Raw genomic sequence first — 27,019 nt, 5'->3', positions numbered from 1 at the left:
TTTTGTAGTTTTCAATTATACTTTTTTTCTCATTTCAGACCAAGGCAACTATATCCCCCGCCCTTGTAGATGATTAGAATAAAGGTTCAAAGCAACGTCAGCTGTCTTTGCACAATTACGTTCATACAGCAGAAACTCGTTATGTCTGTCACTCTTGACAGTAGTTACATTTCCCCTACCATGGATGACCATCACTTTGTAAATATTATTTTACCACCCAATCTTGGAAAGTGCTAAGTATACATAAATCTCCATTACAGCTTCTTCCTCCCTCCCCCACCTTTATGTAACATGGTATCAGCATAGCACTGACCTCATTATTCATGTGACTAGCAGTTTCCTTCACGGAAAGATGATATGCCATTAAAAACTACTTTAGAATGTTTGTTCTTTGGGGTGTCACCAAAATCTAAGGCTAAAATGAAAAGGTAGACATGCTCTTGCAGCTTCCTATGTTACTGTAGACACAGGGTTGCCTTTTCCATGTAAGGAGCTTGCATGAAGAGATTTTAACCATAACTGCAAAACCCCTGGGAAAATAGGCAGCTTTTTGGTCAGATTATCTCAAGCCAAGGGTGCTGGGGAGCCCTCCTGTAAAGGCACTGATACCATCTTTGTTATGTACTGAGCTGAATCCTAGAACAATAGGATCCAGAATGAAGCAGTCTGATTGGTCTGCAGGAGCCACCCAATCCAGCTTCAGGTGGAAGTGAATCAGCAACCTGATTGGTCTACAGGAGCAGCCCGGAATTAGCCAATCACACGGGGCCCACTGTGTAAATAATGTATATATAGCTAGATGTTTTGGGGAAAGTTTCATTCATTGCTACTATGAGCTGAATAAAGAGCATGAAATTCAAACTTGACTTTGAGTATATTTCAGTTTTCCTTCTCAACTGAAGCAGACCTAAACTGTCCTTTTTATGTGTTTGTTTGCTCTTGTTGTTTTTTTGCATTACAGTGGTACCTCTGGTTAAGAACTTAATTCGTTCAGGAGGTATGTTCTTAACCTGAAACTGTTCTTAACCTGAGGTACCACTTTAGCTAATGGGGCCTCCCGCATGGAAAACAAAATATTTATAAAATGATTTTTGTTTCTTGGTTCCCATCATCTTTGTATAAACGTTAAGTAATAAATTCCAAATTTCATATCTGGCCAGCCATTATCACTTCAAGTTGCACATTATGTTTGCTTCCAGAGCTATTGGCCTATTAATGAGTGCTGTGCTTTCTCCATTGTGTTTTTTTTTATAGCTCATGAAGATACCATGCTATGATCTTTTGTTAGTATGATTGACTTCAGATTTTCTCATTACTGCAGAACATTAACTTGCAAGGGGCATGATTTACTTCTGTAAGTAGATTTTATGTCATCTGTGTTGGAGAGTTTCTGTGACTTATTTAAATCTCCATTTCCCCAGCAATCTGTCTATGTGGTAAAACAAAGGAAAAACTGAATGCTGGAATTGACTAACATACTAAAGGCATTAGGGAAATGAAAACTGCCTAGTTAGACAAACACAACAGCAGAACCCAGCACCACATGGATCCAAAGCAACCACCTGGAAAAGAAAGACAGAAAGCTGAGGCCATTCAAACAGACTTTGAAAATATTTTGTCAGCAGGGCACTGTAGTAATTTGGCTACGGGAAGAAATTATTGCATGCAAATGCACTGATGGTGCAGAATGTAAAATATTTACTTTCTTTTTTTCTGGTCTTTAATGGGCTAGTCCTAGTGTAAGCAGCTTTAGATTGTGACCTTTGAAATGTGTGACAGAAAAGCTTTTCTTCCATTGGCTATATTTTGAATAATTCATGCAGGAACAATCCTGCTCTGTAATGCGGGGGACGGGGACTAAACATACAGTACATTTTAACCAGAGATGCTAGATTTCTGCCAGTAGTTGCTCCTAAATCATTTCTTCAATCTTCCCAACACTGTTACGTAGTCTAATACACCCGAGAGATTGATTGCTCCCCTATTTTCCACTGTGACCCTAAGCAAGTTCCATTTTTTATCAATGGATCTTCTTATCAGCAGAACAAGTAAAGGCTGCCATACAAAAAACACTCTGCATGTTGAGCACCAGGATGTTTCACTTTCTTTCAGCAAACAACAGCTCCACACATTGTATGGGGGTGGGGACTGAAAACCCACAGCATTTCAAATTAGCTTGGCAAGTGAACTGTGGAGCTGTGGTAAGGAAAAACAGAGCATGAAATTCTGGTACTGAAAGAAAGGCTGGATGTCATAGTCATGAGCAGGGGTCAGCAAACTTTTTCAGCAGGGGGCCAGTCCACTGTCCCTCAGACCTTGTGGGGGGGCAGGACTATATTTTTGGGGGGGAATGAACAAATTCCTATGCCCCACAAATAAACCAGAGATGGATTTTAAAGAAAAGCGCACATTCTACTCATGTAAAAACACCAGGCAGACCCCACAAATAAGCCAGAGATGCGTTTTAAATAAAAGGACACATTCTACTCATGTAAAAACACACTGATTCCCAGGCCGTCCGCGGGCCAGATTTAGAAGGTGACTGGGCCGGATCCAGCCCCCAGGCCTTAGTTTGCCTACCCATGGTCATGAGGATCAACAGGCTGAAAGTGAATCAGCTTCCAGATAAAGATGATGCAACTGCCACTGCTAGGTACTTGGAGCACAGGCCCATGGCACAAATTTGCATGTGCTAATTTGTTATGTATAGATCCTCTGGGAAATTACAATGGCGGGTGGCTGGTGTACTCAGCAACCTATAAGCAATTTTGTTAAAAAAAAAAAAGTTATGAGGAGGAAAGTGCCAGATATCCCAAGCCCACCAAAGAAAACCCAGGGCTCAGGTCCTCTACAACACTTTATAAAAATGCTCCTGGATGCAACCCCTGCCTGCCCCCAGCCTTTCACATCTGTAAATAGATTACTGCCTGAAGCTCTCCCTCTGTTACATTTTTGCTGAAAGCTACATTCCTCCTGCTATGACCATATTTGTTTCTTCTGCAATGGCTTACACTCATTTAAGAAAGTGTTCTTGTTTTGATTTAAATGGTACATACTTGAAATACACAACTGCATACAGCATTTTATGACCATGAAAACTATACTTCAGTGGAAGCCGAGCATGAAATGGCAGGCTATGTTTATTTGGATACACACTAGTTTATTCAGAATATACACCCAATGCCTATGCCAAAATCTGCTGAGGTCTGTAATCAATAAAGTTGCGGCCTGTTTCAATCCCTATTTGGTTGTCCTGTGTTTATTGCAACTTTATCATGCCTTGGGCTCCACCTGCAAGCACTCTGTGACTTGTTTCCCGGTCAATTAAGGGATGTGCTTGATGCAACTTAGCCTCATGTGTATGGACAGAGGATTGCAGGCAGCATGCATCATTCACCCCAAGTCAATTGTAGTAATTACCTCAGCGTCATAAAGTAAGCTTTAGGTCTGAATAAAGAAACTAGATTCCTTCATTCTAAAAATGTTGTACAAATAGATCACTCTGCCGTATTAGTATAAGCTCTTCACATGCTAGTGCAAAATCACTATGTGCTGCTACACTTATCAGGGTGCTGACATATCCCAGCCTGAATAACTGGCATTTGCTATGACTTGCATTTTTAACGTGCTTGCTATAAGGATGGAGAGAGAAAGAAACTATTACAAGCTGATGTAGCCTTTTGAAGCCTTTCATTGGAAAGGATATTTTTGGTATCCCAAAGAAAAATATATGCAGAGATGCACTACCTACAGGCTTATTATAAAATCCTGACTATGCAGTTAAGATGCAGCTGCTAGCAATTCATCACGTAACTTCTCTCCATTCCTATTGGTGGATTATTTTAGTGCTGAGAATTATGCTAGCAGATGCAAAACTTCCTGTGCGTACATGCCAGAGTTTTTACTGATTAACCGCTTAAATCATATAGGTTTTTTACAGCTCTTCTTGCCTCTGTTTTCCTTTATCTTTTAAATTACATCACAAGGACAGCTCTTTTCTTGCAGAGCACAAATGATTTAGGAACTGAAGACTTGATGGGGCTATTAACCTGATCAAGTAAGTGGACACCTGCATATAAGAATATGTTGAATTTAATATAAGTGGTATGACTAAAATGCTTGGAGTTGTGGCTATGGAAGTTTGCTACCTGAAAACTTCTTTGTTCCAGTTTCACGTTTTCCCTTGCTCCTTTTGCAGGAAGTAGTAGTGGCCTAGGAATTTTTTACTGCTTCATGTAGTCAGCTGACTACCAATTAGCCACCCAAGGGAGCTTTGGTAAAGAAAAAAAAGGAGGGGTAGCCTACTTCATGTGTCTACATGGAATTACCGGGGATTGCAGTGTATAGTGGTAGTACATTTTCATCCTCTAGTATGCAGCTGTTATGTGAGACAGTAGTGTCATTTAGCACATTTACCCCTGACCATGGAAAATATCTTAAATGAATAATGTGCCGGTCCACCCCAGTCCTAGTCTGTCCAGAGGCGTAAGAAGAGGGGTGTGATGGGGCGAACCGCCCCGTGTGTCATCGCTGAGGGGGGTGACATTCGGTGTGCCACCCGCCCGCAACTCCCAAGCCTACCCCGAGCTTTGCCAGCGGCCTCCCCCCTTCACCCTTCATTTTGACAGCTCGGGGGAGGCTTGGGAGTTGAGGCCTGTGCATTTTTTCATGACTGGAAAGAGATGCAGCCTATTGTCACCCTTCATGTCAAATTTTTGCTCTGCTGCTACTGTGGAAAAGGAATGATTTAGTTTGGCTTGATATCAGCCTAATTTGGTTTAAGCTCAGGCCAAATCTGATGCACAGTCCTACTTTCATGACAAATTTGGTTAAAATCACTGCAGCTTTGAAAGGTTCAGCACTCCATTTTGATTCAAAATGCCATCCAATAATATTCAAATATATATCAAAACTCACTCCTCCATCCTAGGAGCCATTGTGCCAAATTGGGTCACGTTATCTTCGGAGGTGTCCACTTTTTGCAATTTAGAATGGGCTAATCAATCTTGATTCAAAATTGAGTCTAATGGTATCAACACACAGGGCAAAACTGCTCCTTAAACTTCAGGAACCTTTACATCAAATTGGAAGAAAAGTAGGGCATGTTCATGCTCACTGCCTTGAACTCCATAGAGAAAGGTATTTCAATGTAATAAATATTAAACTGTATGGTGGTTTTCACACCACATTTATAAAATCACCTAAACTTTTTAGGTTATTAAAAATCTGTTTACATTGAATCTTTTGCAACTATATTTATCTTATACTAACCTGATTACTAGCATTTTTGAAAACTGAGATGCAACATTAGGCATGTATAGAGAAACACAAATATCTAATTATGCTCGAACCTTTACTCAAGTTTGTTTTTTCTTTCTTTTTCTCAAATTTTAGATCAGCTGTATTAAAACCTGCAAAAGCACATCACGCTTTGGAATGATTCTCTCTTCATGTGTTGAACCGATAGAAGGACTCTGCTGCTCAACCAGTTGAAAGTAATTTGGAAAAATCTAATTCTTTTGCTTATGATAGGGCTGTGCCTGTGACAGCAGTGGCAGCTTTTGTAAACAATGGACGGTTTTCACATTTGATATAATTATGGGGCAATGAATTGCTCATGGATGCTAAACTTGGACTCATTTTTGTTCAGAGTAATAAGTTCAGCTTCTGTTTGTAGATCCTGCTAATTTAGGATCACCACATGGCAAAGATGAAATGTGTCTGCAAATTTAATGGGAAGTACAATTACATGGATGAGCTTCCTCTCTCTCTCTTCCTTTTTGATGCAGCAGACAGATGCAAGCTCTGAATTCAGAAAGCAGCTTTGATAAAGCCCTTTCGCTTGGACCTAACGAGAGTCATTTGATGATGGAGCAAGAGGATAATATATTTTATTGTTTGTGGTCATTCAGTTCTTCACCTCATCTCTTTCAAAAATAGAATAATTATCTCTGGTTGAAACACTTTTCCAACAGACTTCAATTTTCCCTAGAAAACCTACTACAAACTTAATTCCAGTGATTAATCTTTGATGGACTTCCTTTTGTTGTTCTCTGTACCAGACTAATGATTATTAATACCACCTGGGCAAAGGAAATTATCTAACATTAGAGTATCAAGATGACCATTCATTTGATGCTTCTTAGTGGGCCAACACAGCTGTCCAGACAGAAAAAAGAGGAATAATTATGCTTTTATCTCCAATAACTTATTTTCAAAAATGCACAGAAGTACCTCATCTTTATTGTCCATTCCTATCCCACACATGTACACTGCAGCATAAACAGATGGGAAACCCAGTTGATAAGAGTTACCAACTTTTGTTTCTTTTTGTTTCAATTGCTTCAGCCATGACATTCTTCGTGATTCTCTATGCATTTTAAATCAGTGCATAGAAGCAATGGCATGTCTTAATGTCTTTTGCCCTGTTCTTTCCAGGCTGTGCTTTAAATATCCACCTCTGAGTGTGTTCAAGGAGAGGTGTGGCTTTCCCTGCTAAAACCTGCTCTTTTAGGCCGGAAGGTTTGAGGCCTAGTTCTCCAACTGTCACTCCTCATTGGAGTGACACTCCTCCAACTGTCACTTCCTTATTGAGAATGCCTGCCGGAAGGAGAAAACGAGGTGCAAAGAGCCAGAAGACCATTATTGAGACTCACAATTCCTCTAAAACAAAGAATTGGCAGAGAGCCAACGCCATCTGCCCTGGCTCAGAAACAGAGTGGGTTGAGGAAACCGAGAAAACGGAGCAAATAGAACAAACAGTGAGTAACAACGTTGGGGGAACCTCACCCCCCCTTAAGGAGGATGTCAATGACCCGATCCCCCTCCTCCCAGAAAAAGCTAATCCGTCCAAGAGGGCAAGAGCAGGAGCAGGAGGGATTCCTCCCACTCCTAACGCTGACCCACCCATGCCTCTAGAAAAAGATATCAGAGGAGCCTGCTTTCAACCAATTCGGGATACGCACCCCTACCAAGAGATTTGCACGTTGTCTGCAGAAACTATGGTTCTGGTTCTCCAAAGACTGGATGAAATCCTCACCAGAATAGTTAACATTGAGAAACAATTGGATACTAGTTCCTCCCCTTTAAATGCCCAAGGGCTTAAAAGGATGATAAGAAATGACTCTGTTAACAACTCACCAACTCAAACTATGGATGAAGTGAGGTCCTGTCAAGTCTTGCAAACGAACCAGATAATGCTTGAGATTCACCGATACACTCATAGGTGGATGAACTGCAGACAAATTACTATGTCCTTGTCTCAGCTCCTGAATTACCATTACCGAAATGTAGATCTAGAAAATTTCCACTTCCTGCCTACCTTGAGAAACACCATGCGCCTATTTATGACCTTTAGGTCATCAACCCTCCCATCTCGACTCATGGAGATAAAGGATACCCTATGGTGGTTCCATTCTCTCCGCCCAGTGAGAGTATTTAAGGACGAAACTAGGAGGCAATTGGTCCCTTGCATAGAGTCAAAGCTAATGCAGATAAAGGAAACCAAGCTCAACACTAGAAATACTAATTGCCCGAAGGAAGAAAATAACTTTGTAAGCCTAGAATTACAAGACCTGAAGAAGAGGCTAATGAGTATAAAGACTGAGATTTCTACCCAAAATATAAGGACAGTAGAGCCTAGAGCACGATATTTAAAGACGTCCAACAGCTCTTTATCCCATCGAATGACATCAGTGCAACTCCCTGTTCCCTTTTCAAACGACACCAAATTAGATGAGGAATTTGGCGCCTCCGACATTTCTATGGCAACAACACATAAAGAACTCTATGTTGCTGACAATCTGGTGATATCCAGCACCAAATCTACATCTGGACCTTTGCCTAATGTTCCAAAAACTTACCAGAATGATCAGCCTTCTCTACTGTACTCCTGGCGAGACAGGATGGACAGATCTTCCGAATTCGAATCTGGCTCTTTGTTGGCCAGTGATCTGCATTTTATAACACATACCTCATTAATACTTCCACAGCCACAGATAGAACCAACAATCCTCCAATTAACCCAGGAGGGAGAGGGGGATTGACAGTTAATGAAACACCATGGGACTGTCCCCCCCGCTTGGGGTGTGGTTGGTTGGGTTTTATCTTCTAGGGATACTTACCCTATCAAACCTCCACCTCTTTCCCATACCATTTTGACCCATGAGTCCTGGCCCAAGGATGACTTGTTATTGAGGGGATGTTACCCATCTATTGGGGAGGCTAGTATGGGATCTGGGATTTCCATAATTGAAGGGCTAGGGAGGAATGGTGGTGGGGCTAGATATCTCTATCGGCGAAGGGTTTCGAGATGCAGTGATCCTCGAACCCCTTCCAATCTACGCCCCATCCCAAGGGCTGAGGGTAGGGAGAGCAAGGATTACACACCTCCGTCATTGGTGCTGTGCAATGCCAGGTCCATAGGCAACAAAACCGCCACCATGCGTGACTTTTTTGTCTCGCAGGGAATTGACCTGGCTTGCGTGACGGAGACCTGGGTACGGGAAGGTGAAGTAGTCTCCCTACATGAGATAACACCCCCAGGTTTCTCTGTCCTCCATCAATCGCGGACTGTGGGTCGGGGGGGGGGAGGAGTAGCGTTGTTATTCCGGGAGGATTGCTCTTTCAGAGCTCTGCCATCACCGACGATCTCCGGCATTGAATGTGTTGGTCTCGTGTGGGGCACCAAGGAGAGCTTGGCTGTCTGGCTGGTGTACCGACCACCCAGCACACCTGCAGCAACCCTGTCAGACCTGCTGGAGGTGGTGGCAGGCTGGGCCTTGGAGTTCCCAAACCTACTGGTTTTGGGAGACTTCAACGTCCATGCCGATGCCGCTCCCTCCTCACAGGCTCTGGACCTAGTGACTTCCATGGCAACACTAGGGCTCTCCCAGGTTGTTTTGGGCCCCACTCATCAAGCAGGCCACACGCTGGATCTGATCTTTGGGGCTGGCATAGATGTGATCATGCTCCCTGCTGTGGAAGTGCCATGGTCTGATCACTACGCCCTGAAAGCCAAGATTGACTTCTTGCTCCTCCCCAGCTCGGGTGGCGAACCTATTTGGGTTCGTCCGTGAAAACTGATGGATCCTGATAGATTCCGACAAGCCTTGCGGAACCCTGCTCCTCCTGGCGACTCATTAGATGACCTTGTTGAGGACTGGAATAAGAGAGTCTGTGTACTGGTCCAGTAAACGCTTCCGCTGCGCAACCAGCAACAGTTCTCTTTGCAGAGCATTAATTAAGTCCAGTGCAGAGATTCTTGTTGCAGTACAAGCTTCAGAGTCTCAGCAGCAAATAAATAACGACACAGGGAAGCCTGTCTTTCCAAAGACAGGTTTATTGCAGAAAGATAACAGAAACACCTCCGGAGCTTTCAGACATTTTTGCTTCACGCCCCACAGGCAGAGAAAACAAACACTCTTTATATACTGAGCAACTTAACAACTTAATGAGCTTGACTACTTAAAGTCACATGACATTGCTAACTTGCCAGCGTCTTAGGTTTCACACCCTAACATGGAATAACCGGCTCTTGGCAGCCATTGATGAGATCGCGCCTAAGCGCCCTCTGCGACCCCGTCGAAACCGGGCCCCTTGGTTTACTGAGGAGCTCCGTAAAATGAAGCGGGATCTCAGACGGCTAGAGCGAGTATGGCGACGGACTCGTGACGGAGCCTCAAGAACATCTTATAGGACGCTTATGAAAGCCTATGAGTCGGCTATGAAAGCTGCTAAGAAATCTTACTTTGCAGCTTCCATTGCATCCGCTAGCTCTCGCCCGGCACAACTTTTTAGAATAATTAGGTCAATAACGTCCTTAGGAGGACAACCAATTTAAGCACAAATTCGACCCACAGCTGTGAGGCATTCGCGAGTTTTTTTGCGGAGAAAGTCCTGTTGCTCCGCCGTGACCTCCCTGCCAATTTAGATACAGTGACTGAACTGGAGGCCCCTCGACTGACTTCAGGTCCAGTGTTGGACCATTTCGATCGGGTACTCCCTACTGATGTGGATAGATTCCTCCAAGTTGGTAGGCCCACCACCTGTCTCCTCGATCCGTGCCCGTCTTGGCTGATTAGGGAGTGTCCAGATATTGTGCGGACCCCCCTGGTTGAAATTATCAATTTGTCCATTGACACGGGGACATTCCCAGGGGAACTGAAGGAAGCAGTGGTGTGTCCACTCTTAAAAAAAACTTCATTAGATCCCTTAGACCTATCCAATTACCGCCCAGTTTCAAATCTTCCATACCTGTGTAAGGTAATTGAGAGAGCGGTTGCTGAACAGCTTGGTAGGTTTCTGGAGGAAACATCGGCATTAGATCCATTTCAGTCCGGTTTCCGTCCTGGTTTTGGGACGGAGACGGCTCTGGTTGCCCTAACAGATGATCTCCGTAGACAACTGGATCGAGGCGGGTCAGGACTGCTGATCCTTTTAGATTTGTCAGCAGCCTTTGACATGGTCGATCATGATCTTCTGGACCACCGCCTCGCAGACGTGGGGATACAGGGCTTAGCCCGTAACTGGTTGTGCTCTTTTATCTCTGGTCGGGAACAGAGGGTGGCACTAGGGAGGGAAATGTCGTCGCGCCACTCCTTGGTATGTGGAGTGCCGTAGGGCGCAATTCTCTCCCCGATGCTTTTTAACATCTTTATGCGCCCCCTTGCCCAGATTATCCGGAGCTTTGGGCTGGGCTGTCACCAAAATGCTGATGACACTCAGCTCTTTCTGCTGATGGATGGCCACACCGACTCGACCCTGAACACACTGACCAGATGCTTGGAAGCTGTGGCTGGATGGTTTCGTGGGAGCCGATTGAAACTAAATCCTTCGAAGACAGAGGTCCTATGGCTAGGTCGGGATGGCATGGGGATGAGGGACCAACTCCCTTCTCTTGTGGGGGCCCAATTAGTGCCATTGCCTTCCGTTAAGAGTTTGGGTGTAATCCTTGACGCCTCCCTTTCCATGGAGGCGCAGGTTACAGCAACAGCCAAGGCGACATTTTTCCACCTTCGCCGCATCAAGCAGTTGGTCCCTTACCTTTCCCGCCCTGACTTGGCCACAGTGATCCATGCGACGGTCATCTCCAGGCTTGACTACTGTAATTCGCTCTATGCGGGGCTGCCCTTGAAGCTGTCCCAGAAACTCCAGCGGGTACAGAATGCTGCAGCGAGGCTCCTCACGGGGTCTCTGCCATGGGAGCATATTCACCCAATGCTTTTCAAGCTGCACTGGCTCCCGGTGGACTACAGGGTCAGATTTAAGGTGCTGCTTTTGACCTCACGCATGTTCACTTCATCATATCTGGCTGTCTTTGAATAAAGTTTGGGCATCCCTGCTGTACAGTATATACCGTATTTTTTGCTCTATAAGACTCACCTTTTCCCTCCTAAAAAGCAAGGGGAAATGTGTGCGTCTTATGGTGCGAATGCAAGCTGCACAGCTATCCCAGAAGCCATAACAGCAAGGGGGATTGCTGCTTTCACTGCGTAGCGATACCTCTTGCTGTTCTGCCTTCCGAGATTCAGAATATATATTTTTTGTTTTCCTCTAGATACGTCTTGTGGTATGGTGCGTCTTATAGAGCGAAAAATACGGTAGGCTGTGACTTTAGGTACTGTCAACTGGTGGCATGTTTACTTCAACAGACACTTCACGGCCTGGGACCCTCGTACCTACAGGACCGCCTCTCCCGGTATGCCTCACGGAGAGCCTCAAGGTCCATAAATAGCAACACCCTAGTGGTCCCAGGCCCTAAGGAAGTTAGATTGGCTTCAACCAGAGCCAGGGCCTTTTCAACTCTGGCTCCAGCCTGGTGGAACGCTCTGCCTCATGAGACCAGGACCCTGCAGGATCTGATTTCTTTCCGCAGGGCCTGTAAGACAGAGTTGTTCCGCCTGGCCTTTGGCTTGGAGCCAATTTGATTCCCTCCCTCCCTCCCTCCCTCTCTCTCTCTCTCTCTTTTTTTTTCTTTTCTTTTTCCTCCTCCTCCTGTGATGAGGCTACATTTTAATATTTTGATGTTCCATTATTTTAATGTTGTATTTTATTTTTGTTTTAAGTTGTAATCTTTCTTCTTGTTTTTATTATTGTTTGTAAGCCGCTCTGAGCCCGGCCTTGGCTGGGGAGAGCGGGGTATAAATAAAAAATTATCATTATTATTATATTATTATTTTATTATTAATCACTAGAGTACATTGAGCAAGATTTTTTTTCTAATATGGGAATGACTTGTATTAGATTGCTATCTATGGCTGTGGTGCAAGCAAATCTAAGTGAATGAGCAATGAAATAACTGATTTACAGTGTGAGGATTTATTCACATGATCCTTGCAGCCTATGGTAACTTCACTTTTTCTGTCACCCTGTATTCATCCAACTTGTGTTCAGCATGTGGAGCTAGCCTCCTACAACTAGCTCAGAATGTGGCGAAATGACAAGAAATCATTGGATGGTCAAAAGCAAGACACCTTTAGCTTCCACGGTAGCTGAAGAACTTCAATCCTAAAAAAGCAACTTTGGTCGGCCCTCACGCATGTTCACTTCATCATATCTGGCTGTCTTTGAATAAAGTTTGGGCATCCCTGCTGTACAGTATATACCATATTTTTTGCTCTATAAGACTCCACCTTTTCCCTCCTAAAAAGCAAGGGAAATGTGTGCGTCTTATGGTGCGAATGCAAGCTGCACAGCTATCCCAGAAGCCATAACAGCAAGGTGGATTGCTGCTTTCACTGCGTAGCGATACCTCTTGCTGTTCTGGCTTCCGAGATTCAGAATATATATTTTTTTGTTTTCCTCCTCCAAAAACTTGTGGTATGGTGCATCTTATAGAGCGAAAAATACGGTAGGTTGTGACTTTAGGTACTGTCAACTGGTGGCATGTCTACTTCAAACAGACACTGACTTTTAAAAAACTAATTTTTGAAATGTTCATTGATCTTATTCTTATTCTTATTCTTATTTATTTATTTATTTATTTATTTATTTATGACATTGGATTAGGCTCCCTGACAAAGTCCAGCATGATGGAAAATCAGTTTAACATATTAACATCTTTTAAGTCAAAGTTCTAAATATGAATTGTAACATAAAAGTATCTAAAATATTATCCCAATATAAAAATACAGTAAAAATAGCTACTTAAATGAAAAAAAGCAGGGTAACAGTGCATAACTCTATTGATTTTCCTTTGGATGGACTTATAAAAGTGCTTCAAAATCCTTCTCAGGCCACAATCTCCCCCCTTCTTGTGTGTGATGTGTGTGATGCACAAGTGCTGTGTTGCCATTCCTGTGAGCTGCACCATACCATTACTTCAATTATGGACACCTATTTGTGCACAAAGGGATAAGTGTAGAAAGCCTTCAAAGGGTAGGTGAGCAGGTCTGAGACAAAGGCTTCTCAGTGGGAGCGCCCCAGTTACAGAATGCTCGCCCCACTTCCCTCACAACCATTACATCATTCTTTTTGTGCCAAGCAAGCCTTTTAATCTTTTTTCCCCTTTAATTTTGTTTTCATACCAAATTTAACTAGGAAGTAACACCTGTTAACATTTTATGCACTTTGTGATTGTTTTGTGCTGCCTGAAAATTTTACTGAAATTTATTGTTTATAATCTTTTAAGCTAAATGGCTTCCCCCCCCCCTAGATTTTATTGTAATCTTCCCTGGTATTTACATATCCCAAAGTAAATAAATCAAGTGTGTGAGCAAAATGGGCTACTCCCCTGAAGCACACAGATCCACATATGTAGGAACAGCATATATATATATATATATATATATATATATATATATATATATGCATACTACAGCCTTGATGGACTGCAGGCTTGGGGTATATTTCTAATAAATGCCATAGATGTTGTTCTTTATCTATCATGCAGAATAATGGAATACATTTGGCTTTGCACATCTCATAATCAATGCTCACTGATTTTTCTTAGGAAGCCCATTTTTGCTCTTGCAAAACAATACAGCGGGTATGACAAATTCCAAGTTATGACTACACTTGATCTTAGCCAAAAGGCCAAGAAGTTATGACTGTTTCCAAAAGAGCCACAACTTCCAAATTATTATTCTCTTTGCAAACAAGACTTGTTAATCGTATGCATTACTTGCTTATTTGTTTACTTCCCCCAGTTTCTACTGCAAGCAGCTGGAAGCTAAACGCTAAATATTTTTCAGCATTAATAATTTGAACTACAGACTTAATTGAGACAACAAAGACTAACACAGGGTACTCTACTTGTCACCACAACTACTGTCTATGGAGGATATGAAGTTCAGCTTAGCCCAGTGATATCCATCTATGATTACAGCCATGTGATACTGTTCCTCAGATCTCTATACTTCCCACCCCCTCATATATCGACCAAACTCATTTTCCTTACCTTAAAGTTTTCTACACATTTCCCCTGACCTATCTCTATGCCTTTACTTCCAAGTGACTTTCTCCTTTACAGTCCTATTCATTGCACCTGCACACATTACCTTATATGCTCTTAAAAGCCTTGCTCTTACTTTGGTGCCCCTTAGGCCTGAATCATAAGAAAAATAAAATATTAGAATACAAAAAGTGGCCAACAAACTTGTCTCATGCCTCCTTAAACCAAGGCAGAAACCACTAGCTCTCTGGGAGTCTACCCAAGAAGATCCCAAAAGGGAAAAGAAGATTCTGATGAAACTTAAATTTCCACATCCTCCCAACGAGGCACATAGCTCCCCGTAACAAGCCTTCAGCAGCAACAGTCAACATCTTGGATGTCTAAAAAAGCCTTATAAAGGAACAATTCCTGCCTCTCACCTGAAAATCTAATGAGATCTTGAGCACACCCAAGTCCCACAAAATCATTTCATGAGTCACTGTGTGGACTCTCCTGCATGTGACTCTCCTGCATGTGAGTGTCTGAGGGCCCTGCTCCTTCCTGCCACTCACCATCTGGCCTGGGGCGGGGCCTGAAGCCTCATAAAGGACTGCTGGACTCTGCTGCCCGGGAGGACTCTCCTGTATGTGAGTGTCTGAAGCCTCATAAAGGACTGCTGGACTCTGCTGCCCAGGAGGACTCTCCTGTGTGAGTGTATGGGGTCCTGCTCCTTCCTGCCACTCACCATCTGGCCTGGGGCGGGGCCTGATGGGCCTCACTGGAACAGTTGCCTGAAGCCTCATAAAGGACTGCTGTATGTGAGTGTCTGAGGGCCCTGCTCCTTCCTGCCACTCACCATCTGGCCTGGGGCGGGGCCTGAAGCCTCATAAAGGACTGCTGGACTCTGCTGCCCAGGAGGACTCTCCTGTGTGAGTGTATGGGGTCCTGCTCCTTCCTGCCACTCACCATCTGGCCTGGGGCAGGGCCTGACGGGCCTCACTGGAACAGTTGCTGTTACTGCCGGAGGGGTGCAGAGTGCTTTTAAAATGTTTTAAAATTTTTATTTTGAATTTTTTGTATGTGGGGGGGGGGGTGCGGTGGATGATTATTGGGCCTGGGAATTTGTTTGATTTTATGTTTTTGTAATTTTTGTAATTTCTATTGTTTTTTGTTTATATTGTCTTATTTGTGTGTTTTTTTTTTTTTGTTTGTTTGTTTCTTAAAGGGGTTATTTTGTTCTTAAGGGGAGGGGTCAGGGCTGCCGGGGAATGGGCCCCAGCCCATAAAATGGCTGGGATATGCTTCACAGGGGGGAATGCACTGGGACAACCGATCTCAGTGATCACGGGTAGGAGGAGGAGTTACGCTAAGACCAGACCATGTCATTACAGAGGAGGCAGGTTTAGTCGTTGTCTGAGGACTATCCCTGCCTCTGGGTCTGGTCCTGACCGGATGAATACTAGAATCAGCAAGGGATACCCACATGACCTGAAAGTGTTGCTGTGCAATGCCAGGTCAATGATTCATAAGACCACTGCCATCCATGACTTGATCATGGATGGAGGACTTGACCTGGCATGTGTAACAGAGACTTGGTTGGATGAAGCAGATGGGCCTGTCCTTGCCGCTGCTTGTCCACCAGGTTTCTCTTACGCACAGCAACCCAGGTCATGTGGGCGGGGAGGGGGGGTTGCAGTGATTTTTAGGAAGTCATTAGTTTGCACCAGGCGTCCTATTGGGAAGACCCAGTTTTCTGAGTGCATGTTCTGGAAGTTGGGCAATAGGGGCAGTACAGGATTCCTTTTGGTGTACCGACCTCCCCGCTGCACCAAGGATTCCCTGCCCGAGCTGCTTCAGGTCGTGGCGGATGTTCTCCTGGAGACACCTAGCTTGGTCGTCCTAGGGGATTTTAACATCCATGCCGACACGACCTTACAAGGGGCCGCTCGGGACTTCGTGGAAAGCATGGCCTCCATGGGGCTGTCCCTGAATAAGTCTGGCCCAACCCATAGCCGCGGACATGCCTTGGACCTGGTGTTTACCTCTACGGATGTTGGTGATTTGACACTAAGTAAAAGCGAAACGAAAGAAGTGCCATGGTCAGATCACTTCCTGGTGCAACTGGACTTCTCCGCGACCCATCCCCTCTGCAGGGAGGTGGGACCGATTCGGATGGTCCGCCCCCGCCACTTAATGGATCCAAATGGTTTCCAGAGAGTGGTTGGGGATGCTTTATCCCATGTTGATGGCCTTTCAGCCGATTCCCTGGTGGCCCGCTGGAATGTGGAGTTAACCAGGGCTATTGACTGTTTGGCTCCGAAGCGCCCTCTCCGATTGCATGAAGCCCGGAGAGCCCCGTGGTTTTCCACGGATCTGAGGGCAATGAAACAATCGTTGAGACGGCTAGAGCGCCGGTGGCGGATAACTCATTCTGAATCTGACCGGACACGGGTTAGAGCTCAACGTCGAACCTACCAAGTGGCGATAGCGACGGCGAAGAAGACTTTCTTCACCGCCTCTATTGCATCTGCAGAAAACAGCAGCAGGAGACTCTTTCAGGTGGTTCGCAATTTAGCGGAACCACCTGTAACATCGGGGCCCAGTACGGGCCACATGTTCTCCTGCAATGATTTTGCAAATTTTTTTGCAGATAAAATCGCTCAGATTCGGGAAGAAGTAGACTCCACCGTGGGAGCAGGGCCGGGGCGGGAGAGTGCTAGAGTCCTGTCTGGTCAAGTTGTGTGGGATCAATTTCAATCTGTTACCTCCGAGGATGTGGACAGGCTGCTTGGACGAGTGAAGCCAACCACCTGTCTCCTGGATCCTTGCCCATCCTGGCTTATAAAAGCTAGCCGGGAAGGACTGGGCGATGGGCTTCGTGGGGTGGTGAATGCTTCCCTCCGTGAGGGAGCCTTCCCAGACCCGCTGAAAGAGGCGGTTATTAAACCGCTTCTTAAAAAACCATCTTTAGATGCGGCCACGATGGCCAATTATCGCCCAGTCTCAAACCTCCCATTCTTGGGCAAGGTGATTGAGCGAGTGGTTGCTGAACAACTCCAGGCACGCCTGGAAGAAGCGGACCATTTGGATCCCTTCCAGTCGGGATTCAGGCCTCATCATGGGACTGAAACTGCCTTGGTCGCACTGGTTGATGATCTCCGGCGGGCTAGGGACAAAGGTGAGAGCTGTTTCCTAGTTCTGCTGGATCTCTCAGCGGCCTTTGATACCATCGACCATGACATCCTTCTGGACCGTCTTGAGGGGCTGGGAGCTGGGGGCACTGTCATACAGTGGTTCCGCTCCTTCCTCCTGGGCCGTGTTCAGAAAGTGGTGGTGGGGGATGAGTGTTCAGACCCCTGGCCGCTCACTTGTGGGGTGCCTCAGGGTTCTGTCCTCTCCCCCATGCTTTTCAACATCTACATGCAGCCGCTGGGAGCGATCATCAGGAGGTTTGGGCTGGGTGTTCATCAGTATGCAGATGATACCCAGCTCTACCTCTCTTTTAAATCAGAACCAGTGAAGGCAGTAAAGGTCCTGTGTGAGTGTCTGGAGGCGGTTGGAGGATGGATGGCGGCTAACAGATTGAGGTTGAATCCTGACAAGACAGAAGTACTGTTTTTGGGGGACAGGAGGCGGGCAGGTGTGGAGGATTCCCTGGTCCTGAATGCGGTAACTGTGCCCCTGAAGGACCAGGTGCGCAGCCTGGGAGTCATTTTGGACTCACAGCTGTCCATGGAGGCACAGGTCAAATCTGTATCCAGGGCAGCTGTTTACCAGCTCCATCTGGTACGTAGGCTGAGACCCTATCTGCCTGCGGACTGTCTCGCCAGAGTGGTACATGCTCTGGTTATCTCCCGCTTGGACTACTGCAATGCGCTCTACGTGGGGCTACCTTTGAAGGTGACCCGGAAACTACAACTAATACAGAATGCGGCAGCTAGACTGGTGACTGGGAGCGGCCGCCGAGACCATATAACACCGGTCTTGAAAGACCTACATTGGCTCCCAGTACGTTTCCGAGCACAATTCAAAGTGTTGGTGCTGACCTTTAAAGCCCTAAATGGCCTCGGTCCAGTATATCTGAAGGAGCGTCTCCTCCCCCATCGTTCTGCCCGGACACTGAGGTCCAGCTCCGAGGGCCTTCTGGCGGTTCCCTCACTGCGAGAGGCCAAGTTGCAGGGAACCAGGCAGAGGGCCTTCTCGGTGGTGGCGCCCGCCCTGTGGAATGCCCTCCCATCGGATGTCAAGGCGATGGACAACTACCTGACATTCAGAAGACATCTGAAGGCAGCCCTGTTCAGGGAAGTTTTTAATATGTGACATTTTAGTGTATTTTTTATCTCTGTTGGAAGCCGCCCAGAGTGGCTGGGGAAACCCAGCCAGATGGGCGGGGTACAAATAATAAATTATTATTATTATTATTATTATTAATCAAAGAAGAAACTCCCAACATAAAACAAACAACTGATTCATATAGAGGAGTTAGAGGGCCTACTGTTCTGTCCTTGCCTCTGTCCATCTATCTTCTACTTCCTGCACCACTTTCAAAATCCTCTGCTTGCTATACTTTACTTGAGCACCGCACATATTGTTCCAAAGGCTACAGGCTCCAAAGTATCCCTTGAGGCCTGTGGTTCTTCCTGAAACCTTGGGAGTACCTTCTTTCCCCACCTTGCTATGTCAAATGTCTCTTTCTACTGGAGAGCTGTCATACTTTTTTCATTACAACTGATATCCAGAGCCTGTGGCAGAAACATGCAAAATTGCAAAGCAGACACATTCAATGCCTGTACTTTTATCAGTTTTAGGTCATTATTTTTTAGAAATGAATATACCTCCTGCAAATGAGAATTGCTTTTCACATGCCCACAAACTTGAAATTGTTATAAAGATGTTAAGGCCTTATCATATTTTCATTTTCATTTTTATGGTTACAGTGTAATGATGCATATAATGTGATAATGTACAATGCAGATGGAGTCATCTTTTAAAAGATGGTATAATATTACGACAACACAGTGTGTTGCTCTCTGACAACCAAGGTGGGAAAATCACCATGTTAAAGGTGATTTATTAGGTTTCTTTTGCAAATACAATCTGCCTAAAATATTTAATCTGGAGGGAGTTACAGAAAAAGAAAGAACAAAGAAAATACTTTGGAGTTTAAAGTGACTACAGGAGGGGGAGAAAGTTGATTATTACACCAAGTAAATTTCTTACATCGCAATCCTATACCTGCTGAATACAAAGCAACCTCCATTGACTTTAATAGGATTTACTCCCTGGTAAATATGGTATAGGATTGCAGTCAAAAACTTATTTGCATTTCGGGGGTAGCAAGTGAATGTTTACTCAAAGACATTCCTGGGTATCTTTTACAATTCTAGGCTTAGTTTCTATTTTCATATTGTGGGAGAGGGGAATATAATAGGGATTATTTTGCTTCCTCCTAACAAATCACTCTCCCATGAGTAGCTTGCATCAGGTATTGCAAGCTGGGAGCATAGCAGACTGCACCTTTGCATGCAGTTATTCTTGATTTTGCACACTTTTAGTATGAGAAGCAAAGTTGATAAGCCAGGACCTTTATCAAGCAGAGTATTATATTGTCTACCCACTTCTTCAGTAATATTTTTGAGTTTGGATAATAGTGGGTTTGGAGTAGTGGCTTTAATTGCTGTTTTTTGTCCTTTCAGTGCTTTTAGTGCTAGAACCAAATCGCATAATATCTGACATCTGATTCCTTCCCGGGTTGTTTTGAACTACAGAGGGAGCTGACTTGAAATATATTTTACACATATACCTCATTGTATGCTTGTGTCAGCATATCAAATATGCTTAGGGAGGGTTCACCTCAGAGCTATAATAATGTGTTCCTGAGCATCTGCCATCTAGAAAAGAAATGTAAGCTACAGGCAGGTAACTGATTTTTACAAGAATTCAAGGCTACAAGGAGAACCTTTGTTGCCCATCATATACATAAATGTTGTTTGTTTGTTTTTCACTATCTCTCTATCACCTCTGGCCAAAAATATTTGTGTATTGCTTTTTTTAAAGTTCATCATGTTTGACACACAGCATTTAGATCAAGTGCTTCAGTGTTTTAGGTTAAAAAGTGAAAAATGCAGAAGTTTCAGCTTTCAGTGCAGTTTAAAACCGGTTAAAAATCTGCCCAGTTTTCTAAACGAGACATAGCTACAACTCAAAACTACAAAATAACTTGCACTTTTAAAAACCTCAGTATAAGCACAATATAGGCTCAGTTGAGGTTACTAAGTGCAACATATAAGCTAAAACCAAAATATTGTATATCCTCCAAGTGTCCTGGTTTAAGCAGGACATCCTGGATTGAAAGCAGCCTTCCCAGCTTCTGATCCCAATCGCCAACATCCTGTTTTGGTTCCCATGCTCTGGCCATGCCAGAGGGTAGAACCAAAAGACAGCTGTTTTTTGCTTCTGCATTATGGCACAAGTCAATTGGCTTCACACTAGAATGCGGGACCAAAAAACAAAAGCAAAACCTACCTTGCCCCCTCTCACATTGCTATTCTTCTTCCTCCTTCTGTCACAGCAATTCCAGAAGCCGGCTTCCAGAAATATATCTGCTGTACTGGTGGAGGAGCAGGAGGTGGAGGTGGCAACTGACGGTAGGGGGTGAACAGGTAAAAGAAGCACAGATATGGGGCAGGTCAAAAGCACCAAGATCAGGTGGATGAGTGAGTGAAGCAGTGCAGAGATGGGGCTGGCAGGTAGCACCAAGATCGGCTGGGTGGATGAAGGAAGGAGCACAGAGATGGGTCATGTGGGTAATGCCGAGATCGGGTGGGTGGGTGAGAGCACCAAAGCTAATTTCTGCTAGGATCCAAGGCTGCGGCTATAAGAGAAGTAAGACCGTCTTGGGGTGTTAATGCTGTGAACCCCTCCATCACAGGTTCAGGTTGTCTATACATGCAAATAAACTGTGTATCATAAAGATATCACAGTCTCTGCTGCATCTCATTCCAAAGGAAACATGAACCTAGAACCCCTGGAATCTCACACTACTCCCAGATTGGGGTAGCATGCAACAACAATACATTGGAAAATACAGTCATGGATAGGCCTCAGCAATATATCAATATGTCGCCCAGGATCGGTATAAGGAGCAGACCATGATGTCGGTTTCAATCAGCAGTATATCACTGGTGAAACCGCCACCACTCCTGAGTCCCTCTGCTAGAAGCTCCCACTGGAGGAAGGAACTCTTGACTGCTGCTAGCTAGCAGAGGGACTCAGGAGAGGCGGCAGTTTCACCAGCGATATATCACTGAGTGAAACCACCATCCTACTCTGCCCTCAAACAACGGAGAGGGAGAAACAAGCTGTATCAGCAAGGCACCAATACAGCTTGTCCCTCCCTCTGCATCTTTAAACTGCTCAGCTGAGGAGTGTGCAGCTGCCCTTGCCTTAGACGAGCAGTTAAAGAGCCCCCAGCCCAGCGCTGGATCCCATAAGCCGGTGGCAGGGTGGGGGCTCTCTGAAACTGCTCAGCTGAGGGGAGTGCAGTTGTCGCAGCGAGCAATTAAAGGAACCCCAATGCTCCACCCACTCACGCGAGAGCACCAGGACTGTCTCAGCTGGGGGGAGACGTTCCCTCCACCCAGCTGAGCTGCGCAAAGCAGCCTCATTGCTCTTGCTGCTCCTGCATGAGTGGCGAGAGCACCAGGGCTGTCTCAGCTGGGAGAGGGAAACCTTCTCTCCCCCTAGCTGAGCAGCACAAGATGGCTGCATTGTCCCAGCCTGCAAGCCTGGGTGAAATCACCTCAGCTCTCAATGCAAAAGCTGGGGCAGTTTCACCCGGTGTCTCACGGGCAGAGGCCAATGCATCCTATTTTTTCAATATATCGCCAAACCGCAATGTTTGGCTGGCAATACACTGCAATGCTGAAAAGCTGATATCGCCCAGCCCTAGTCATGAATCCTTGTTGTCACATCTAGATTTGCCCCAATCTGACTCCTACAGAGCAACAAGCTAAAAGAGGAATTTCAGCAGCAGCGGTGTCCTTAAAAATAAATAGCCATTCATCCTTAACCCTACATATCACCAATTACTTCCTATGAACCTAATCTTAAGATAATTAGAGCAATATCATCTTTATTATATTCAGAATGGTGGCTCTTATGTGATTCTGTCTGATGAAAGAGACAATTGGAAGCCATATCCAACATAAAAGTGACTGGCTACAATACAGCATGCTACTGCTTTTGTAGTGTTTCACAGCTGCCCAGAAATACATTTTCTTTTCAATCAGGTAGTTATAAAGCTGTCATTTTTTGTACCATTATTTGCTTATTTCCCTTTCAAATTTTTTTTTAATCTTAACAATACGAAACAATACGAAAACAATACGTTTAAAGGGCGACATGATTACTAGAAAAGAAAGAAAAATCAACATGTTAGTTTGCTGCTATTCTGAGACAAAAGGAATGTAGGATATACTTGAGTCCTGAGTGGGACTAAAAATTCCAGCATTGGCAGCACCCCAAAGGCTGCTGAATATGGAGCATAGGAAGGACGTAGGAATTGGCTTGTTGATGTTCCCTGAGTAATGGCTCCCCAGGAGCCTCTATCTCATCTACAAAAGGACACCATCTGTTGAAAAGGGTGCTGCCAATCTCTAAATTCACTCAGAGCATTGCAGTTTTTCGGTCCTACCCTTTCCTTTCCTACCCTGACCTTCAAATAATCTTCACTGTGTCTACAACTTAAAAGAATGTGCTTATAGTCAACTAGGTTCTCAAGCTGATCAATTATATAAAATTAGCATACATACCCCTCTTTTTAAATAGTATTTTTCAAATAGTATTTCCAGAAATACTTAAAAATCCTTCAAATACTTAAAAATCCTTCAAAACCATCTCAAAGATTTTTAAAAAATAATTACTTTTCAATTTCAAGTTTCAGGCGTAGAGGATAAAATATGTTTACAAATGCCATGCCTGTACAAATATATATGCCTGTACGAATAGATTACATATATATTGATAAACGAAAAATGATAATACAAAGTCTAACTCCAGCCTGTCTGTCTCTGATTTTGAATTGGGGGAGTGTGAGACCACATAGAATCATGGGAAACATGCCCCCCCCCAAAGAAAAAGAAGAATCTGGTATACAACCATGATATTAAGGTCTACAAATATTGGATTTTATATGTAGGTTCTCATCAAATCCCATGTTTTGCTGCTTGCTGGGATAGGCTTGTCTCAGTGAGCAATGCAGGAAGGGTGCTACGGGGGTAATTTGCATTGAGACTATTGTGGGAGGGGGGCATTAAATCCTCCCTCACTACAGTACCAATCATGATTCTCTCTTTGTGAGATTTTTTGGAGGGGGGAAACAGATACACAATGCAATGCTATTTGGAAATGAAGACTTAAAGGGAAAGTGCTCATTCCTAGAAAGGAGGGCTGGATCATAGAAAAGGAAATGGCTGGATCACAACCTAAAATCAGATCGCTGAGCAATCAATAGAGATCATGATCTGACCAGAATAGCAACAAAATGGATCATCCATACTTGAGGAAATCATAGCTATTCCATTAAGTTTGAAAAATCAGAATTTCTTAGCTATGGGGGTGGTGGGAACCAGAAGGAACGGGGCGGGGGGGGGGACGACAAGATGCAGATGTTTAGTTAATGACATGGTGCAGATGTTATTGTAGCTATTTCACAATCAATGCCCAGTATGGAAACAGCCTTAAAAACAAACTGTTTCCCATGTTAGTGAAATCTCAATATGAGTGTCTTATTACAATCATAGAATTAGAAAAGGTCTCATGGATAAATTTGCACCACCCCAGCCAGACACATATTCTTCATTAAACTAAAGCAGTCGTGTTTGTTATTATTATTTTTTAATATACAGCTCTATTTGGAAAATGTATAGCGTAATTCTAAAGTACATACAATTCAGTAGCAGGAATATTAGATTTAACTCCATATCTCTAAGACTTCAGGCAAGTGTGCATTTTGCCATTTTTTTATTGTATTTGTATTTTTTATTGTAACCTTTCAGTTCCTTTCTCACCTCCCTACCATGCAGAGACATCACTTCAGTACAGCTAGAAATGTTCCATATTGGATTCTTAGCCTCTTGTCAGTCTCACATCCTACAATAAACTGACTGGGTTATAGAGGTCATGTTCACAGCCTTCAAGATGTCTCAAAGACCCTGGGATATCAGTCAGTGGCTAAAACAGAGTCTTTAAACAATTTATTTTTTGTAAACAGAGAGTAAGCTGAGAATGTGTGTGAGACATTTTATTTTCAATTTTGCTTTGCACATTGGTTTGGAGCTTGTGGATTTTTTGTTGTTACTATTCCTGTCTTGATTGTGTTTTCTAGTAACTTTCCCCTCTTAACTGAAGAATGATGAGCACACCTCTCTAATGTTGTTTGATTGTGGGCCCACACTGATAAATCACTAATGTTCTGTTATGGACTCCTAAAGGGAAAACTGAGCCATCTGTATATAGCTTTGTGGTTGGATGACTTCCGTCTAACCCTTATTGTTGTTTGTTTGTTCTCTGCTAAAGATAATTTTTGTTTATCATGGATTGTGTACTGGAGACTCTGACACTGAAATTTGGCACCGTTCTTTCAGTCTGCTTGGTCAAAATGATTTACAACTCTTTCTCCATGACTAGCTTCCATTAGTCCTGAATGCAAAGTCAACAAATATTCATAGGAGACCACAGGGAATGTTTTAGGATTTCTGAATGCTACAGTTCTAACTGTGCCAGGGGACAATTACCTCATGTCTCACAAACAGTACATTATGAAGTGGGGATTATATTCTCTTTTTCATGGTCAGTCTGGTTAGCTGAATATTCAAAAACCAACTAAAAGAATATGCAACAGGAAATAACTTTTCCAGTTATAGAAAAATGCCAAGCTTAAGTTCAAAATGTGCATTCTTCATCCAAATAACCCCCAACTTGTGTTTTTAAAGCTTATTATTGAAAGCCAATGTGGTGTAGGTGGTTGGACTGTTTGACTAGGACCTGGGATACCAGGGTTCATATCCCCACTCAGCCATGAAGCTTGGCTGAGTTGCCCTAGGCCAGTAATAATATCTAAGTCTAACCTACCTCACAGGGTTGTTATGAGGATAAAATGAAGGAGGAGAACCATTTATGCCACCTTGAGCTCCTAGAAGTAATAGTGGGTTTAAAATATAAAAATAAAATCAACTGCTACAGTAAAGTGATTCAGGTACAAAGCTATCCACTTCAGTTTATTTCTCTCATTATTGTAAGGAGGGCTTAAATGTTCCTTATATAAAGAGGGGGAGAAGGAAAAATTATTGACTTGAAAATTGGTGGTTTATAATGTAATAATAGTGAGGTAGGTGCCTGTCCCACCTTGGCCTTATCTTTCTTAACCTTAGCACCCACTTCCTCCCTCAACTTCTTATTTCCCAAATCCTTCACTGACCTACAGAGCATTTTCAATTCACTGCTCTCACCCATCTTGCTTCCACAACTGTTACACATGGGAGCTTGGGCCTCTCCCCTTTGTTTCACCTGTGGCAGGTACTAGGCAAGCCAATAGGCGAGAGAGGGCCATGGGGATCCGAGAAACAGCTGCTAATACCCAGGAAAGCAAGTCCTAATCTTCTATTCAGAAGGGAATATTTGCTATAGTTTTTGTCACAGATCCAGTGAAATGCTAGTAAATGTTCAAGGCAAGCGCTTACCCTGATTCCTTCTCCAAAAGAGCCTTCAGAACCTGTTACCAAACTTGATTCTTTGCTCTGCATGAGTAAAAAGAAAGAAAGAAAGAATCACCACTCAAGATTCTAGTCGGGCCCAGGCCCACAAAGGCAAAAGGGGGGGAAAGCCCACTTTTACTAACCTTAACCAAACTCCAGTTTCAAGTTAACACACCTTCAGTCCCAGTGTGTTTATTGAGGCCTACCAGGCCTTTCCATGACTAGTGACCAAGTAAAACCTGGAATGGAGCTGCTCCTGATTCTGGTATACAACAATAACTCTTAGAAAACCCGGAACGGATTTTCAAACGTCACACCTTCCTCTTGGCTATAGAAAAACAAGGAGGAAGACAGGCGTGTAGGAGTGGGGATAATGCCCTATGTTTTGCGTAAAGCAGAAATGCCATGAATTTATTGACAATAGATTTTTTTATGCACAGTTTTAACTGTTGCTTTAACTGTTTTAGGTGTTAAAGCAGGGATATAGGTAAAGGTAACCCTGACTGTTAGGTCCAGTCATGGACGACTCTGGGGTTGCAGCGCTCATCTCGCTTTACTGGCCGAGGGAGCCGGCGTACAGCTTCTGGGTCATATGGCCAGCATGACTAAGCTGCTTCTGGCGAACAAGAGCAGCGCACGGAAATGCCGTTTACCTTCCCGCTGGAGCGGTACAAAATTATCTACTTGCACTTCGTGCTTTCGAACTGCTAGGTTTGCAGGAGCAGGGACCAAGCAACAGGAACTCACCCCGTCATGGAGATTAGAACCGCCGACCTTCTGATCGGAAAAACCTAGGCTCTGTAGTTTAACCCACAGCGCCACCCGCGTCCCATAAAGCAGGGGTATTTAGGGCCATTTTCCCTGTATTGTATTGCTGAAGTTAAGTTTTGGG

General features: G+C 44.1%; 1 long non-coding RNA gene across 1 annotated transcript in view; it reads right to left on the bottom strand.

The window, feature by feature from the left end:
* The window catches only part of LOC309340035, a 68,224-nt gene extending 41,622 nt beyond the window's left edge, over nucleotides 1-26,602 (bottom strand). Inside the window, exons 1-2 of the long non-coding RNA XR_014155732.1 lie at nucleotides 26,261-26,602; nucleotides 26,113-26,167 (exon numbers count right to left, since the gene is read on the bottom strand). This is a non-coding gene — a long non-coding RNA (uncharacterized lncRNA). The remainder of the gene's footprint in view (nucleotides 1-26,112; nucleotides 26,168-26,260) is intronic.
* Between the last annotated feature and the right edge of the window lie 417 nt (nucleotides 26,603-27,019).

Source organism: Podarcis erhardii (assembly GCF_964252035.2).
Source record: "Podarcis erhardii genome assembly, chromosome: 4".
Lineage (NCBI taxonomy): Eukaryota > Metazoa > Chordata > Lepidosauria > Squamata > Lacertidae > Podarcis > Podarcis erhardii.
This window is presented reverse-complemented; position numbering and strand designations above follow the sequence as displayed.